Here is an 18,774-nt window from a genome sequence, read left to right on the forward strand (position 1 = left end):
CCTCAGGATTGTGAACAGAATTGATTTCTTATGCTTTGTGGATGGGGCAGCAAGAAGGGTTAGAGGTCATGCCAGAACAGGATGGGAGATGGTGCCAAGCAGGAGGGGAAAAGGGTTCCCTCTCCTTTCTCAGGTGTAACTAAAAGTGCAGCACCCTTATGCCCTCCTCAATGGTAGCAACAGCCCAGTGACCACTTTTACTGGGACTGGAGCCAGCCTGTTGAAAGTGCATGTCCATGGGCTCTGTAAGCATAGCTGTACAGGTATTTTTAGTCCTAACATACTGTTTTCTCTGTTACTCTTGGAATAAGTAAGGATATTACAGCTTTTTCTTAACATTGAAGGATTTTGACATTGATTATTTTCTGTATCAGAAGATTTAAATTAAAAATCACGCTGTCTTCTTAGATGTCTGTAATGATGGCCATGGATTGGCACATTTAAATTCTGTCAAGGACAGATGCGCTGGCTGCATATTACTCAGGCCTACCTGGACATAGAAAGTCCTAAGTTGCCTTTTTGGGCCACAGAGTTCCCAGGATGTCTAAATACAGATTTGCTCTCATGTTCAGAGATGTCCCATTCTGAGCTGGCAGTCACAGAAGTACCCCCTCACCTCTCCTGTCAGAGCTGCCCCGCTGTCTGTTCAGGCAGGTAATGCAGAGAATGGAGACAGCCTGCATGGCAGTTGGGATGGATGTGCTTGAAGTGGATTCTACTGAAAAGTAGCAAACATTTCTATGATTCTGGCTTTCAGTTTTCAAGGTGTAATGAGATCCTTTTAGTGTGAATGTGCTATAAATCCCTATGATCTATTTTAGCTGCATTACCAGAGGCAACATTTTAAAAGCTGCAAGTCAATCTGAAGTTACATCAGGGATATCAACAGTATATGAATGTGCACCTTTAAGTTAGCATAATTAGAGCTAACAGGTAAACAAACAATAGGTTATGTTATTCTTAGTGGGCTTAGAATATCTTTCAATCATTAAATATAGGCTATTACGTTATTTACAAATATTAAACAGTGATATTTTTTAAAAAGCCTGCCCTTCAGTTAGAAGTAAAATGCTTTTTTCTGTATTTTTTTAAATGTTAAAAAATAAGAATGACAAGAGAAAACTGGCTGAAGAACTCCAGGCTGTGCCCTTCTCTGCACAGCTTGAGCTCTCCCTATATTTATCTGAAGCAGATGTTCCAGGCAGGATGCACACTGCAGCCAGAGGTGAGGACAGAGGTGTACAGGACTTGAATACATTTCAGTACAGCTCCCACATCCTGTTTACACACAGTCGCTGGCCTGAGAACAACACAGGGATAAAAAAAGGAAGGTGGGGGGATGTGATAGGAAGGAACGGTTGATTGGAATCACGACACTAACACCACTGCTAGGCATGCATATCGAGAGTGCTGTACATTTGTGGTTCTCTTTGTATGTGCCGTTGCCAGCAACATTTTCTCTGCTACTTTTGCAGCTGCTGATAGGCATGCTGTCTTCTGTCATAGGGAAGGGAAAAGGAGGAGAGGGAGCAATTAATTGAAAAAAACCCAAAAAAACAGACAGGTCACCTGCAGAGAAACTATACTTTCTCTTCGATTCAGCAATGCTACCCAGACTCAAGAAAAAACACAGCTGGAATTCACTGAACCAACTTTTCTGTCTCATTAAAATCATGGACTGATTTTTAATAGTAGAAAGGCACTTACTGAATCACTGGTGGGCAATGAGAAATATTAATAATGCTAAGCCCCATTTAAACAGTTATCCTGCTGGAGGATGGATTTTTTCAGGCTGGAGGCTAACAGGTATTTTGATTTCTACACACACGGAGCTGTTAAAAACCCACTTTCCTGTGCACTGGACATGCATTTTCATTTTATGCCTCATTCCCAACCTACTACACATCATCCACATGTATTCCTGTTTAATGCTAGGGAGATAAGGAAAGGGCGTACTTTCCATCTCACTCCTGCCTGCCCCCCCCCCCCCTCCCCTACATTTAAGCAAGATCACTAAGGGACAAGCTTTTTGTTGGCAAAGATTCATAAAGCTGTGAATGGCAAAAAACCAGCAGTTTTTCAAGGTTATTTTTCACAAAGTTCACAACAGGGGCTGGGAACACTGTGTATCTGTTAGATGTCCTGTAATACTATATTCTGCAGAGACTGGCTACTGGCTTCACATCTACACGGTCATGCACACATACAACATGGAGTAGTTTGAAGGACATGTACTTTCCTGTACTTAAGTGGTTTGAACTTATCAACACCACAGATCGCCTGGTATCTCATCAGCTCATGTTTTAAAATGCTTGAGAGGCAGAATGTATGTGAGACGTGTTTAATGACAGAAATAATTAACTAATTTGTTTTCTTGGAACAATATAAAAGAAGCTCAAAACTTATTAAAAAGTCTGGAAATCTATAGTATTGTAGGTTATTTATTTATTTTATCTCCTACTACTTAGAATTTAAAAATGCTAAAATCCCAGCGTGAAAGTTTCTATCCTCTCAGACCAGACCATATTAATTTCTTTACCACTGCCTTTTTTTAAAAAAAAAAAAAAAAAAAAAAAAGAAGAAAGAAACCATCTTAGAGCTTGAGACTCTTAGAGCTTGAGACTCACTCCTCTTTTTTATACATCAAGTTCCAGCAGGAGACAGAAACTTCTAAAGTATGCACTGAGATAAGCTACATTTCCCTGGATGCCTTGCTTTTCTTTGCCCTATTATATTTGGATTATTCTGTTATCAAAGCAACTACCATGGTATTAGGCCTTGATTTTCTTATGTCAAATCATCTAAAAGACCTGAAATTTGGGATCAAATTGGAAGATAGAAGGAAAATTTAAATTCTGCTTTATTCTCAAGCATTTCTTCTAAGCTTCAATCTATTTAGCACTTGAAATCCAATCTTCAGATAAGGAACAGCCGTCAATCTCTCAGTTGCTTCCCATTTGTTTTTGTACAAGACAAACTATCAAGTTCCTTTTTCCCTGAAAAGACTATAAAAAAAAGATGAATTAAGATCTTACTGTATTATTACTAGTAATCCCAGCTCACATTTACATGGCTTTGTAATTACAATGTTTGTTAAAAGCTTTTCAAGCTCTATGTGGAAAAGGTACCACATCTATGCTAAAAAAAGCACCTATGCCAGGGTCACGCAGAGGCTGCCTGAAAAGTGATTAGTTTTGTGTTACAAAAAGGTTTAGAACACGGTGAAGCACTGTAATTGCAAGCACAGACACTATTTGGGGAAGAAGTCTATTTTATCTTTCTTGATACTTTCTGTTTCTGTATCTTTTACAGTATTTCATTGAAGAATCTGGTCTTTTGCACCAGTTTGGTGGTGGCGTCTTCTTCCTGCTGGTGTAAACTCATTCTTAAAGTTAATGAAAACTAAAAAGTCATCAAAGAAAAAATTATTACTGGCGTTACTGGTAGACAAACAGCAATATACTATTTTCTAACTTAACCTTTGGCCTTCAACCAGGGGGTATGCTTAGCAGCTTTGTGTATTACTATTGCCACTTGGAAATATTCCCAGGATGATCCCTAAGACAAAGACCTTATGAATGACAACATAATATCAAAGATGTGTGGCAAATGGAGAATGACAGTCATATTAATGGTGTAATACTAATAGCCCTTTTAAGTCAAAAAGACACTAAGAGATGAAAAAGCACTAGGGAGACAACATGAGTATCAGCTTAGTGTTGTAACACAAGTATGAGTTTTAAACCAGAATCCACTTCTATTCATCTTTTACTGGCATTTCCAAAAATGGTAAGATCATTTAGGATAAGATGCTTAGTAAAGATATGCAAGATAGCATTCTACCTATTAGTAAAAAAGGAAACTCAGCTAGGCAGCATGAACTTTGGAAATGGACATTTTATAATGGTTTTCAGCAACTGACTATCTAAAGCAATCCTCCTCATTTGGAATAAAATAATGAATCATAGCAAGATCAGAATACAACCATTTGCCATCAGAAAGGATTTCTATATCATTTGCTTATGGCAAATAGAGAAGATAATAACAGCAAGATATCAATATTTCTTTGCTGTTTCCCATTTCTACATTGCATGCCCAGAGGTCCTAGTTTACAAAGTAGAAGTTGAAAGAATTTCAGAATTGGCTTCTATTACTGTTTTGACTTTTATTCTTACCTATTTATACTGAAATGATGCACTATGGCCAGGATTTGTACCTGACTGTGCTGACAATCTTATGAGATATGAGATGGATCATTCTTTTGTTTCAAGAGCCCTGTTTTCTCATGGTTGGAATAGTTACTGAAAAGTTTCCGTAACCACCCTATCGATTCCAAGTAAGCGTCTTTGTGTTTAGCATTATAGGAAATAACTTTAATATTCATATATACCTCAGGACATCTTTCTCCTTTTTGTATTATTTATCTTGCTTCACCCAAGCTGTGTCCAAACAGTTTCCTGTCTTTGTTTTTATATCCAAGCTGATGCTTGACCTGTTGTCAATTCTCTGTTCTCTCAAATTTTTCTTATGTCTCATACTACCAATAAATGTAATCAGCTGCAGTATCTTCTTGTAACCTCTTTCTCTTTGTGACTCAGTATTAATTTTTTTTTAACATATAAACCCACTTTCAGTCCCTTTTCTTGATCATGATGTTTTTTTCCTTTGTCACTAGGGCTTCACGTCTGAAATCTTCCATTTCTCATACAAAATAAAAAATGTGAAAGTGGTGAGGGAATGTTATATGGCTAGCTCATGCAAAGGGAGGATGAAGTCTTGAATGAGTCAAACATTAAGCTGGACAGTTTTGTTGGCAGAGTCTGACTGGGGTGTGCTTTATGGCCCGCAGACAGTGTATATTCACCAGGAGGTGCATCTCAATGTCTATGGCAGCCTGAGCTATCTGAATCACCTTGATCAGTAGCCCCACTTAAACACGGGATGAATTATGTGAAATAGTTTACGTTTATATTTGAATTGTACAATAAATACTTCAGATTGTAGAATTTTTGAATATTCATTTTGTAAAATCAAACCAAATTGATTGACAGTTGGAGAAAATAAGTGTTTTTACCAAACCGAAATATACTATCAATGTTTCATGGATAAATACTAGCTAATTATTAACTCTCACGTGTCCATATAAATTTGTTCAGTGAGGTTCCTGTGTAGTTGATAACACCACTGAGGTAGAATATAAATATTTTAGTAGTCCAAACAGCCACAAAAGCAATAGAAAATTGGAGGCGACTGTCCCTTACCATTGTTACCCATTTCCTGGGTAAGCTGAGGAATTCTCTTGCTCTTTCTTCAGTAGCTGAGGTGATGAGACTGAACAGGGATAGCCATCACTTTGGTGGAGGCTTAGTAGTTACAAGTTATGTAGAAAACTCTAAAAGCATTTGGCATTCATACCAGTCTGCAATAATACTGAATATTCTTCATTCTCATGAAGGGGATAACTGCTTCAATAATGCTTAATGTTCAGTTTACAGTCATTATTCTGGAATGGGAATAACTCAGAAGTACAAGTATGAATCTAGCACATCTGATGACAGCTTTAATTCCGTTAATAGCGAACTTGGCTGCTGTGAAAATTTCTTATTCTTATTGCATTTTTTCTGCAATCATATCAATTGACAGTGCACTTGACTCAGTTTAAGTTATGAGCAATACATTATTCATATTGCTCACACCCTCTGCTTGGGAACTTTACTTGTAGACTTAATTTCATGGTTAGTGAGTTCACTGTAAGAACAGTAAGGACAGATAGACAAAAGACAGAATAATTTCAGTGTGTTTAGCCTTGAAGAGCATTCTAAAATATAAAGCAAGGAAAGTTAGCAAATGCAGTGCTGCAAGTAGAAGATTACAAGCTCTGCCTGCAAAGTTTTCCTGTTTGATTGTCTTACAATTTTAGTGCAGAAAAGACAGGTTATATTCTCAAAGCAAAAGGAGTTGCCACTATATTATTAATTCTGATGAGCGCCCAATATTTGCACTTCATAAATCCAGAAGGAGGGTATGACCTCAAAAGATCATCTATTAGTACCCCATTTTCTGCTGTTTCAATTCCAAGCCTCTGTCCCAAATGCAGAATAACTAACTAAATGTTATTTAGCTGATCTCTAACTTCGGTTAATGACACTTTTGATCTATGTGCCAGGAGCTGCCTTCTCTTCTTGCCTGATAAGATAAACACATCCTGTGAAATATATTAAGGTAAAACTGTTAATAGAGCAAATTATACTTACTATGCCAAGTCTTGAACAAAACCCTATCGTTAGCCAAGTATAGGTGCCTTTGAAAGAAGTAAATGCATAGTTTAAATGCACCATTAAATGTAAAGCTGAGGATATATACCAACGAGGTACAGTTACATGCATGATAACATTTTTGAGATTTATTTTAGTAGATTATTTTTAGAAAACTGCATTATAATGCATCAATGACTAGGCATTTTTAACAATACTGATCTTAGTAGTATTTTAAAACATGGGGAAATGTCATAGCTAATGGCATTGGATTACTTAGCTTTTTAATTAAGAAAGAAAAAGCCGTTGGTGGCTTTTGTAAAATTTGCATGGTAGGAAAGAGGAAAATAACAAAAAAAACTTCTGCAGTGGAAAGCTAAAATGTCATAAAGAAAGAGGTCTGCTTTATATTTGTGATTTTAAAAAGATTAGTCTGTGTAGAGACTAGTATTGTTCAAAAACCATCTGCTAATTGGGGAATGGTACATGAAGGTCTCAGCCTCCTCTTCTGTGTTTTGTCATGCAGTTTTCCATTTTCTGTCCTCAGTACATTCCACAGTATCTGCATATTCAGAGGGTACTCAGCCATGTCAGCCTTCAACACACAGCTGAATTGGTCTTCACAAGGTGATCATTCACACTACACGCACCCTTGTCTAAATCTGTAACATCCACATCTATCTACCTGTACCTGTACCTAATCTGTCTTAGCTTTCCTTTAGCCACCTTATTTAGTTTTACGGATGAGATGTTACAGGCTGCCTCCTTAGGATGAGGAAGTAGATGAAGCCTTGTTTAAACAACTCAGGAAGCCTCTGTATGACAGACCCTGGTTCTTATGGGGCACTTTGCTTTCCCTGTTATCTTCTGGAAGAGCAACAAGGCAGGTTATAAGCAGCTATAGGTACTAGGTGACCCAAACAGGGATGACACATAGCTGCATCTGCTATTCACTAGCAAGGCAGAACTAGTATGGCAATACTCAGTTGACAACCTTGGCTGCAGGGACCACAAAATAGGAGTTCAAGAACCTGAAAGAGTAGCAGTTTACAAATCCTGAACTTCAGGAGAGCAGATTTAAGCTTATTCTGGAAACTAGTAGATGGGGTGCCATGGGAGGGAGCTTCACAGTGTAAAGGAACTTAGAAAAGTTTGCAGATCCTTAATGACAGTATCCTCCAGGTCTGGGAATAGTCCACCACAATACACAGGAAGGCAAGTAGATATATCAGGAGACCAGCTTGTCTAAGCAGAAAACTCATGAAAGAGTTCCAGGACAAAAAGAAGTGAAAGCTCAAATGGAGATGTCAAAGGGATGCCAAGGGGAAACAAGAATAGCCTTTAGCACTACATTAGTTAGTAAAAGGCTGAACAAGGAAAATGTGGTCTTGCTAAGTAGATGACTAAATGGGTAAAAAAATGGTTAATTAATCAGGCTTTGAAGAGCGTGAATAGTGGACCGGCCCTGCCTGGAGCTGATGTAAGTACATCAGGGTCTGTACTGGACCTGATCTGTTTAGCATCTTTAACAAGGACTTGCCAGAGGTGAATGGAGTCCATGTTCACTGAGTTTGTAAATGAAAGCAAAATGAGTGGACTAGTCAATAAAGTCTAGGGCAGAGCTGCCATTCAGAGAAACCTAGACAATTGGAAGAACAGACCGACAGGTACCTTCGGAAACTCAGCAAGGCCAGATGCCAAGTCCTGCATCTGGAAACAAATGAACTCCTGCAGCAGTACAGGATAGAGACTGACTAGGTGAGGATCATCTCTGCAGGAAAGGACTTGAGGGTCTTGGTAGCAAGATAGACATGACTAGCAGTGCACCCTGGCACAAAGGATACCAATAACATTCTGGGCTGTATCATCTGGAACACAGACAGCAGATCAAGGGAAGTGAAAGAAGTCCTTTGCTTGGCACTTCTGGGACCACATCTAAATACTAAGTGTGGTTTTGGGCCGCCCAATATGGAAAAGATGCAGTCTCTGTCCTTGGAGGTTTTGAACACCTGTCTGAATAAAGCCCTGAATAACCTGATCTGACCTCAAAGCTGAGCCTACTTTGAGAAGGAAGTTGGACTAGAGATCTCCTGAGGTCCTTCTCAGCTTGAATTATTCTCTAGTCCTATGATTAGGAGGGACAGAAAGACAAGGCTTGGAAACAGAAAAGAGAGGGTTCAGATTTGAAGGAAATATGTCCTCATTTCATGATTCTGCCTCCTAACTTCTGCACCCTAGAAAAAAAAGTGCAGAACTGACTTCCCCAGCTAGGTAAGCAGGAAAGACAATCGCCTTGCAAAACAGCTGCCAACCTAAAACCCCTCAGTAGGGGGGAGGTCCCAGGAGCACAGGGAAGTTCAGCCACAATTCCCACACTAACAAAAGGGAAATGGGTGGAAGTAAAAGCCAGCTACAGCTTTCCACCCAAGAAAGGTGTGAATAATCACTAGGAAAGTATTTCTTCCTCAGATATTTGCATATTAGCACCTTGATAACACTAAGTCTGTCTTTCCTATTAAGGAAATTTGCAAGGTTCCAAAATGCGATTTATTTTTAACACACCGTTTTATTTTGATTTTAGGCTGTTCCTGGGATTATACTAACAGTTTTCTCTTAATTTGTCTTTCAGTTTTGCAGAATGACTAACATGAACCTAGTGGCATCTGGCATAGTTCTACCAAATATAGCCTACTGATGGGATGGGAGAAAGAGATGCAGCATGTTACTGTATGTCAGACTTTCTTGAGACAGTTTCAGGTTTATTTAGCCCTTCAACGTAAACAGCAAGAAGAACGAGTAAGTGGAATCTCAAATTTTTAGAGGTAAATTTTCCTTAATATAGATTTTCCTTAATACTAGCAGCTCTGCTGTTATCTCAGCCGTGTATCAGAGGACATACTAAATCCTTGTTTGAAAACATATTTTCTACAGCCTAAGTTCAATGGCATAAAATAGAATAGAGAAAGAATAGCAGAAGGTAATGTGTGGCCAGCCATGTGATGCTATGAACAGTGTAGTTGCTTGTAAGTCAGCTGGGTACTTACAGCAATTTCCCCTGTGAGAAGGGCTATTGGTAAACACTACTAATAAAACCTTACAATAACAGTAATAATATCTTTCATTTTTAATAGTCTTCGATCCTAAAGAGGCAGCTAGTTTACTGCATGTTTTCCAACTAAAAAGGGCATTCATGTTTTATGGCCTTCATCCTATTCATCCTGCTTGCTGGCTGTTTAAGGAGAAGGAATAAACCTGCAGCTCTGGAAAACCTAAAACTGCTTCCCATTTCTATATTCCTTCTTTATTGCAGGGTCTCTGCAGGCTGTCCACACAGAGTGCTGTAGAGTGACTCTGTTTATCTCCAGTCATTGATATGATATGACACGGTATTATGTCTCTTAATGTTTGTATTATATTAGATCCTTTTATATTAAGATCTCCAGACAAGTAATCACATTCCATTGTGCTAGATGCTGTGTAGAGATTTATCGGAATAGGCAGTCCACAGTCCAGAGAGTCCATAGTCTAAACCAGACAGGGCACTGGAAAACTTAGACATTTGATCCGATGAGAGCCTCAAACACAGGAATAGACTTTAAACAACTTACCAGATTCATACAGGAAGTCTGTGGAAGAATAGGGAACAAATAATTTCTGAACTCAGTTCTGCTTTCACACAGGATAAATTTAGAAAAGTTCAATTCTGTACTTGGGTCATGAAACAACAGAAAGTAAAGCATTGGGCTAGACTCCCTGAATGTCAGGATCATCCAAGGTTTATAAATGCTTGGCTTTAGACCAGAATATTCTAGACTATAGCCATTCATTTTCTAAAATAACTTGAGGAACCAAAAGATTTTAGCCCCAAGTTGATAGATACTCCTCTAGATAGTCCTCTAGATAGTAGTTTCTTATCAGGCTGAAGTCTATCCAGTAAATATAATATTTTACGGGAAAAGCTCTTCAAATTAAGCAGTATTTGCCATCTTTTCTTTAGATTGTTCAGCAAGATTTTAGACAGGTATGAATAAGGCTTACACAGTCTTCTCTAGACCATGTTGCAGTGCAAGCTTTCCTGCAGCCTTCACACAGACGAGAGGCTTCCTATGGCAATGCCTCAGCTTCCCCTGAGTGAAGGGAGTGAAACAGTGACACCCCTTTAGACTTCACTGCACCCCTTGTCCCAAAGTGATACCGATTGAGTCTGGGCTTTGTTTTCTTGGTTTCAGCACCCTCAAAGATCCAAACACTATGGCACACTTCTGTTTGCAAGAGGACCAAACCCAAAGTACATTAAAATGGTACAACGCTGCCTAGCAGTGATTCTGCCAAGGAAGTAACAAATCAAAGAAGGTCAGGAGAAGGTTCTAAAACAAGACTGATTTTTCAAATAAAGTGTATTTAGAAACAAATGGCCTGATCCTTTTGATTAGGCTTTTTGGGGCCCTTGAGGGAGCAGGAGTTTCTTGCTTCTGAGCTGATAGGATGGTAGAATTAGAGAGGTCAGGTGTCTCAGTTGCAATTTTCCATTTAGATTTTTAGGTCAGCCAGAAATTAATAGAGCAGATGCCACGCCAACAAGACTCACTTCTCTAAACCATATCACTGCTGCAGAAGGGTGTTGTGCTGAGCCAGCACCGTTATGTTCAGGTAATTCTCCATGCAAAGAAAAGCCTCAAAGTTTTCTTTTGAAATCAGTCTTATGACTCCTGCAGCCTGAAAAAAGACAGAAGATACATACCATAGGCTAGGATCAGATCCCTATATAAATTCAATGTTGAGCAGTTTGAATGCTGACCCAGATCTTGTCCACAGTACCTCAGTTTTCTGACCTTAGAAATCATTTAGGCAAACTTAGATGTCCAGCAGCATTCTGATGTCAGACTGGAGGAGGAATATGAAAAAGGAAGAGATCTAAACTGAATTGAACAGATGTTTTAATAAATTTCAAATTTTAATGAGTTCCAATACTGAATTTCAACACAGCTATTAATATTAGTTCAAAACTCTTCCAAGTGGTGCATGTAAAGGCGATACACCTTTCACCTTTAGAAAAAGTTTTGCTTGCCAGTTTGCTGTTGTCTTGGCCTTCCAAATACCGAGTTATACCTTCTCAAATGTTCATGAGAAATGTGTCTGTAGTGGAATTTCTTTTAGATCAGACTTAATACTTGCTCCATCCAAATGAAAACAATCTTGTCTTAAGAAGCTTTTGAATTCTTCGAAAGTGGAGGGCTTTATAAATCCACAGCTGGAACAAAATGAATTGCAAACCTTTAAAAGACAGATTAAGTTTCCAAAACATGAGGACAAGTATGACCTTACTGTAAAACTATGTGTTTTAGCCTATGGGTAAAAGTGGTCATGAGGGGATTATTTATGTTTAGGTGTGTAAATAAATAGTAAGCCTTTGGACACCCTTCTCATATTTCCAGTGGAGCCTGCCAGCAGTCTTTTATTTCTGTTATGGCTTCAGGACATTAAGACCAGGAACATAGCTCAATTAGATGTTGCAAAAGCAAAAGTATCTGTGGTACCTCTCGCCTTCACATCTAAGGGTCTTGATTCAGTTGAATGTGCTTTACTTAAATATAGTGATAGTACCACAGCACTCTGGTATGCTGCTCCCAGACTAAACCATTGCTCTATGTAGAGGCAGCAGAACTGGGTTCTTGGTATTGTATCTATCTGATCATGAGAGAACTTTAATCCTACACTGGTCATGACTGTAGCTTGGAAAGAATTCTAGGGAAATTGACTTCATTTGTACAAATACTTTGCTTTGTTTTATTTGGCTGTAGAAGGAGTAAAACCATGTTGGTTATACATAGTAGATTTTGTAGAGACAAAATACTTCTGAAATAATTGAAGGTGAGCTGTAAAGACAATCAATCATGAGAAAGGCATATTCTTTTAACATTTAACTTATCCAAATCCCTTCTCTTTCTGAAGTATTTTTCCATTATTTTGAAAATGTTAGAGCAATAACAACAAGAAATCCCACGCTATTATATCTTCTGAAATGACCATAACCAATCACAGACCATCATTGTTTTAATGTCTTCTGTGATGAGCATTTTTTTACACAAGGACAAGATTAATGCAGTCTGATATATATATATATATGTATAAAATATTTGTGCTTTGCTGGAAGCTCCCTGCGTGTTTGAAAGTGCCTGCTCTAGAGTGTCAACCCTGTGCTATGCCCTGCATAGTACTTTTTTGTCCAAGTTTAGGCAGAGTGCCATAAAAATGCCACCTCAATCTTCTATGAAGTTAGATGTGATAGCATACAAGCACTTGGATGCTTCAGTATCCATCCTTTTGCATAATACTCCACTAACTCATCCAGCAATTAGGAGTTTTGTGCTTTCTTCAAGTCAGGAATGCTTGAACCCATATCTTTCACATGTTAGTGAAGTGCTTAGGCCACGAGGTATTCTGGTTAACTTGTTCTCCACTCTTTCTCTTGAAGTGCAGCCAGAAATGCTAGCATCATGGTCCAGAAGGAGTACAGCCAAGAAGAAACCTGACTCTAGCTTAAGGTTCAGATGTTCAGTTAGAAGGGGAAAAAAACCCCAGGGTTGCCAGGCACTCCTCCTTAATATGTGTGCATATAATATAACTGTTAAAACAATCTTGAGAGCAGAGTTAAGAAACATAAGGCAGCTTTCTTGGGCTATTTATTAAGGGAATGCAAGAACACTCATGTTTTATTCTGCCAACACCAAATACGATGCAACATCAAAGGTTAAAATGTGAAGCAAAAGAAGCAGTTGTGTAAGAATTTCAGAGTATAGTTATCAGAGTGCTTACAGGTATTCATTCACTGGGATATGAATGCTGCGTACTGTTCAAAGAAATAATTAAAAATAATCTTTACCCTGAAAGAAAAACAAGGAAGATTAGGAAATGAAGGTTAAGAAGAGGAAGATGACTTGCCTCAGATTAAAAAAAAACCAAACCAAACAACCAGAAATAGAGTTAAAAAACTATCCCACTTTTCTGGCACCCAGCTCAGTGCCCAGCATGCCATACATACTGTATTTCCTTACCTGGATACGTTGTCATGTTTGAGATAAATTCCTGAAACCTCTGTTTGGACAAAGTCTATTCTTTCATGCAACTAGTCAAGCTATTAATGTTTTGCCTCGAGTACAGGGCTGCGTAGAGCTCCTCATCCCATGACGAGCCTTTTCCAATGAGAAATACAAACATTTTTTGACCTAGAAAGAGATTTGAGAGTTTAACCATAAAAATCAATAAAAATCTGTTTGTGGGAGAATTTTGAGTGGCCTGATGGTAAACAAAAGAACTGGTGATTTAAATCTCTAAACAGCTCCTTAGAATGGACTGTCACACAGACTTTTAGAATATAGACTATATACATATAGATGTGTATATATACATGGGCAAATTCTGCTCTTCATAACTGAACAATATTCCCACTGAACAGCATAGCATTTGGCTCTTTCTGAGAATACCATTCTCTATGGAAGAAGTTAAATCCTGTCTGAAGTGCAGAATATCTTCTTGGACCTCCTTCAGCTTTATTGTATATGCAGCTAATAATTCAAGATTCAGAAAATAGAAACAAAGAAGAGGAAGCTCACCAAACATGGTTTTGCTTAAGAAACACAGAGAAAAAAATCTCCCTAAGGTATTACTAACATTGAAAGATGATGGAAATTCTTGACCTTTCAGCAGTCAGGATTATGGTTAGACTATACTGTATATGATATAATCTCTTAGTGGGACATCTTTTTAAGGGTCAGCTGCTCAAAGAAAAGGTTAATGTTTACTGGCATGCACAAAAAGGGCCCTACAAAACTTCAGCCAACTGGAAACCCTTGTCAGTTGGAAGTCTAATTAGATTAATTAAGTTTAATTATGTATAATATTTAATAACAGTTAAAGAGAAGCTAACTAATACATTTTAAATATCCTAGTCTTAAATTTATTCTCAGCCTAAAGTAGTCTATGTCATATGTACCAGTTTGAGTACTGCTGTTTCCATAGAATATATTAATACATTATGCCAAAACAGCCTTGTCTAGCATGAAAAATATGATGTGTCAATTGTTTGGTTCAAAAACTGAAAGAAAGTGAATAGTTGCTATAGCAATTATTACATCACGGATTATTTGATATATTCTAATGATTCAGAACAATAACGGCTGAGGTTTTAAGCATTTTTGTCACCTGTAAAGTAAAAGCAGGGGAGAGCATATTCCTGAAAACTTAGAAACTACAGCCTTACTGCTAACACATGGTTTGAAATTGAATTCTGGACTGACAGACAGAAAATTTTCTGTCCTATTTCCAAACTGAGCGGAAAAAAAAATTCATATGGAAAGAAAGAATCAAACACATTTAAGACATATAACTATGTTTTCTAAGCTGTTCGTTACGGCTCTGTGAAAACACAGTTCTTCCCAGTTCAACAGCAGGTGTATGAGCTCTTCCTAGAACATTGCTACATTATAGATGTTTGACTTTGAAGTTACCCAATGCAAAGAAAACGTAGAGCAATTTTTTGATCTGCTCTGTGTTGTGCCACACACCTTTGATTGGTATCATTTTTCTTTATAGCCCACTGGGCTTAGGTAGAGCTTACTGGAAAAACTACTGCATTTTTCCAACTGATAGGTCTGGACCAGAAAGGGCAATCTTCACTAATCACTTGTGAATAAAGTAACTGCTGTGTTAAGTATCAAACCAGAGAGGGATCTGGATCGTAACTTAAAATACAGCATGCACTCCTGTCAGAAGCTTCCTCAGTTTTTATCTTCACTTTTCCTGTGGATCTTAATAACTAAGTCTTAATGGTAGAAACCTGGCACTAACAAGTTTAAATTTATACAGGCAACCATTCACAAAAGAAGCTCTGTTACTTCTGTAGGGAACAATAACACTTGACAGGGCTTTATGGATTTCCAAGGATTTTGGCACAAGTGGAATCTAACAGACAAGATGAGGCTCTGACCTGTACTTCTGATGTACTTCAGACCATCAGGGAGTGGATGGACACTGTAGGACAAAACATGACATTGCAGTTATCACACAAGATAGTTGAGAGGTATTGGTTCAAACCAAGCAGACTGCCTAAAAAACATGTGTCTTCAATTATTTTTATTTCTATACTATATTCAATTGACTAAATTATATATTTCATGTTATGTGTGCATGGAGGGAGAAAGCTTTTTCCATTTTCCACTATTTCCATTTGAAATTAAATGAAAACTTACTTGTTCTCTGGAAACATGCATGATAATATAAATAAAATGCAGCAGAATAGAGTGCAAGAAGTGAAAGTATCAAGTTCTCATGAATAGATGAAACCTCTTGTTCCCCCCTTTTCCAGTTCCTGTTTGATTGATTTATTTCTGTTCCTTGGAAAATTCCTTACAACGTGACCATGAATCTGATCAACATATTTAGCTCACAGGAAATAACAGAAAGAAAAAGACTGAAAGCTATTTCTTGATTAGAAGAGCTATTTCTCTGCCACCCCTACCCAGATACCTTGTCTTCAGCCCATCCTAATTCAATTAGGAATAGCAGTAGGAATGTCTCAAATTACTGCAATTGCTGCAGTGAAAGGGGAGGAAGATGATGGAAAAGTACATACCCCTGACCTGTGTGGGACTTATCCAAAATAACGCAATACATGTTATAAAAATAGCTGTTACCTGTACTACTATGTAGTGGTGATAGCTGTGTGGGAAATGGCATTTATAGAGCACCTTTGACCACTTCACCTGAACCCAGATCACTAATTCCTCTGGCCTGGGGCGATTTCCAACACTCCCAATCTGTCAACAGTTCCAAGCAGCTGCCATTTCAAAAATAAAGCCAGCCTTTCAGACAAATGTCTTCTTCCTTCCCCCAAGATGTGACATTATGCTTTTCTTTACTCCTCCTCTCATAAATTCCACTGATGTGATATACGATCAGTAACCAGTCCTTGAAAAGCTGACTGAAGAAGTGGCAGATCCAGTAGCTGATAAACCATCTTAACCTGAGATGAAAAAAGTTTATTCACACTCACGATCTGGGACTCCTGATTATAAAGAAACATGGGAATCATTTCTGCCTGAAAAAAAAAAAAAAAAAAAAAAGAAGAAAAAAAAAAGTGAAACATTATACTCAAAAATGCAAAAAGGGTACATAAAATCTAATTTTAACTTTTCCCCCCCCGAGACTTTTGTCTGTATGCTTAAGCAAATTCTGTGGGACGATATTCTATCTTTATTGTAACACTGCAGTCAGTGGAATTTAAATTAAATTTATATGTGAGAAATGATGACAAGGGACTGTTTAAGTGAGGAAGGGACAAAACACTCCTTTGATGTCATTTGCTCCAAATTTCCACCCACAAAATTTCTGTAATTTTTAGTTCAGCCAGGACTATGTCTTTGGGAGTCATCTGGGAGTGAAACAAGATCAACCATAGGTATGGGATATAAGGAGGTTGTGAGACTGTGGACTTCCTTCACAAGGCAGAAGGATTTATATTTATTGAAGGCCACTTCCCTCTGGTTTGGTTCCTCCAGCACATCTTTGAAGTGGGAGAAAGATCCTGCAGCTTTTAAAATGGTATAGTTAGCTTTAGTACAGATCTCTGCCGTCCCTGCCAAACCGTTTCTATGTGTGGAACTATTTAGTTCAAATACTTCTGTATCATGGTCCCCTGCACAATTCAAACATGCCCTGCACCACAGTGTCCAGAACAACAGTTGACATCTTATGCTTTCATATTAGCCTATAGTATACTGTTACAGAGGATAAATACACGTACATTCAAGAGAGGAGTTTAAACTCCTGTAGACTCTCAATAGCAAAAACGTAAGGGTTTTTTTTTTTCATGAAACAGGTTATTTTTTATTTTCTTCCAACTGTCTGGCATTTTCAACTTGAGGTAAACTGGCTATCCAGTTGCAGAGAGACAAAACAGCACTACCAATAAAAGTGTTTAAAATATGCTAAAAAGTTTTAAAATTATTTCCCCTGCATTCCTGAGAAACACTGTACTACCAACTAAGTGATGGTTTGAAGTTTTACTTGTATTTATTTTTCTGTTATTTGAATCTTTAGGACATAATATGATCATTCCCAATGAGTGCCAGCAACATTTTTATGTAACACCAGGAATACAGGTAGCCGTAAAGGCAAATGCAAAAATAGCATATTAACTGCCGTGGACTTAATCTTACCAGATCTATTTAAATGGTCATTTTTTGCATCTGTGGCTCACAAGGCATTGGATGTGGAACTCTTGCCGCAGCCAATTCTACTTACTTCTCCGATGAATTCAGATGGTTTGCAAGTACTCAGCTCTACTGAGGCTGTTAACAAGGACTTAAGCCTTTGGAAGTGGAAAAATTTCCTTTAAAAGGGAATTATATAGAACTGGACATTTATTATGTAAATTAATAACATTTTAGATAAAGATCCTATAGCAATCAACAGAAAATACAGAGGTTTTGAACCATCTTACAGAATTTAATAGATAAGGCTATGTTTGGTATACAGCATATAGAAACTTAAAAAGAAACTATACAAAATATTTTTAATATCAAGTCCCCAAAATATGTTATACTAGTTTATGTGGGTCCTCATTAAATGCTAGTATAAATAGAACAGTTTCATTAATGTCATGCTATATCAGGCTTTTTCATGCCCAGGAGACACTATTTAGGAAGATAAATTTTTCTTCACGAACTTTCCACTAAAGCTGACTAAAAAGATTTTCAAGACTTCCCTGGAAACAATCTTTTCTCTTAAAGAGCAATTGATGATATGAGTTATCCCAGACCAAGTCCTCTTCTCACTTCCTAAGCTTTTTGATAGACCTGTTTGGAAACTCCAGTCTGTACTATCCAGATATTGTGCAACTATGCAGTTTATCTTGTTGTATTTATCTACCTAGCTGTGGATAAGAAAACATGGTTTTTCTTTTATCTCAGCACTAGTGAATGGAGTTACTGTATTAAAAAGAGTAATTCATTATCAGTCAGTTAAGTGAAATTACTTTAGTCCTGAGATGTCCCAGTTTCAGAAAGGTCTAGTTGATGCATAAAGTTTTGGTAATTGGATAATCTGTTATTGAGTGGGAGACACATTAATTCACATGGGAGAGCGAAACCAGAAGTGGTACAAATTAGTTACTGCTTCTTTATACAACTGCTATGAGAAAATAAAACCTCTGTTTAAAAGAAAAATATCTTTTGATGTTAAATTTGATTCTGTATCAGCTGCGGTAGAAACAGCCAAATTTCTACTGGCTAGAGTATCTCAGGACTTCATTTTCAGTATTTCAGGACTTCAGAATCACAGAAGCTAATACTGTTAGTTATATGGTGCAGCAAAGTTGGCAGGAGGTTTTTTTTCATGAGCAGAGTTGGTTGTTCAGAATTTGAAAGGAGTTGTATATCTAACAGTGTTCAGTGAAACATCCTAATATGTGACTGATTTTCAAGAATTCACCAGCACTCAAAAATACTCCTGAGAATTTATT

General features: G+C 37.7%; 2 long non-coding RNA genes across 5 annotated transcripts in view; one reads left to right on the plus strand and one right to left on the minus strand.

Moving 5' to 3' along the window:
• The window catches only part of LOC114012529 (uncharacterized), a 141,332-nt gene that overhangs the window by 108,310 nt on the left and 14,248 nt on the right, over positions 1-18,774 (plus strand). Inside the window, exon 9 of the long non-coding RNA XR_008749170.1 lies at positions 8,884-9,050. This is a non-coding gene — a long non-coding RNA (uncharacterized LOC114012529). The remainder of the gene's footprint in view (positions 1-8,883; positions 9,051-18,774) is intronic.
• LOC114012535 (uncharacterized) overlaps positions 1-18,774 on the minus strand; it is a 77,300-nt gene that overhangs the window by 5,034 nt on the left and 53,492 nt on the right. For 3 of the 4 annotated variants that reach the window (XR_008749166.1, XR_008749167.1, XR_008749169.1), the window contains exon 8: positions 15,237-16,346. This is a non-coding gene — a long non-coding RNA (uncharacterized LOC114012535). Of the gene's footprint in view, positions 1-13,309; positions 16,347-18,774 lie in introns of those variants that run through there. The other variant, XR_008749168.1, reaches the window with a different exon arrangement.

The sequence above is a fragment of the Falco peregrinus genome, chromosome 11, assembly GCF_023634155.1.
Source record: "Falco peregrinus isolate bFalPer1 chromosome 11, bFalPer1.pri, whole genome shotgun sequence".
Taxonomy (NCBI): Eukaryota; Metazoa; Chordata; class Aves; order Falconiformes; family Falconidae; genus Falco; species Falco peregrinus.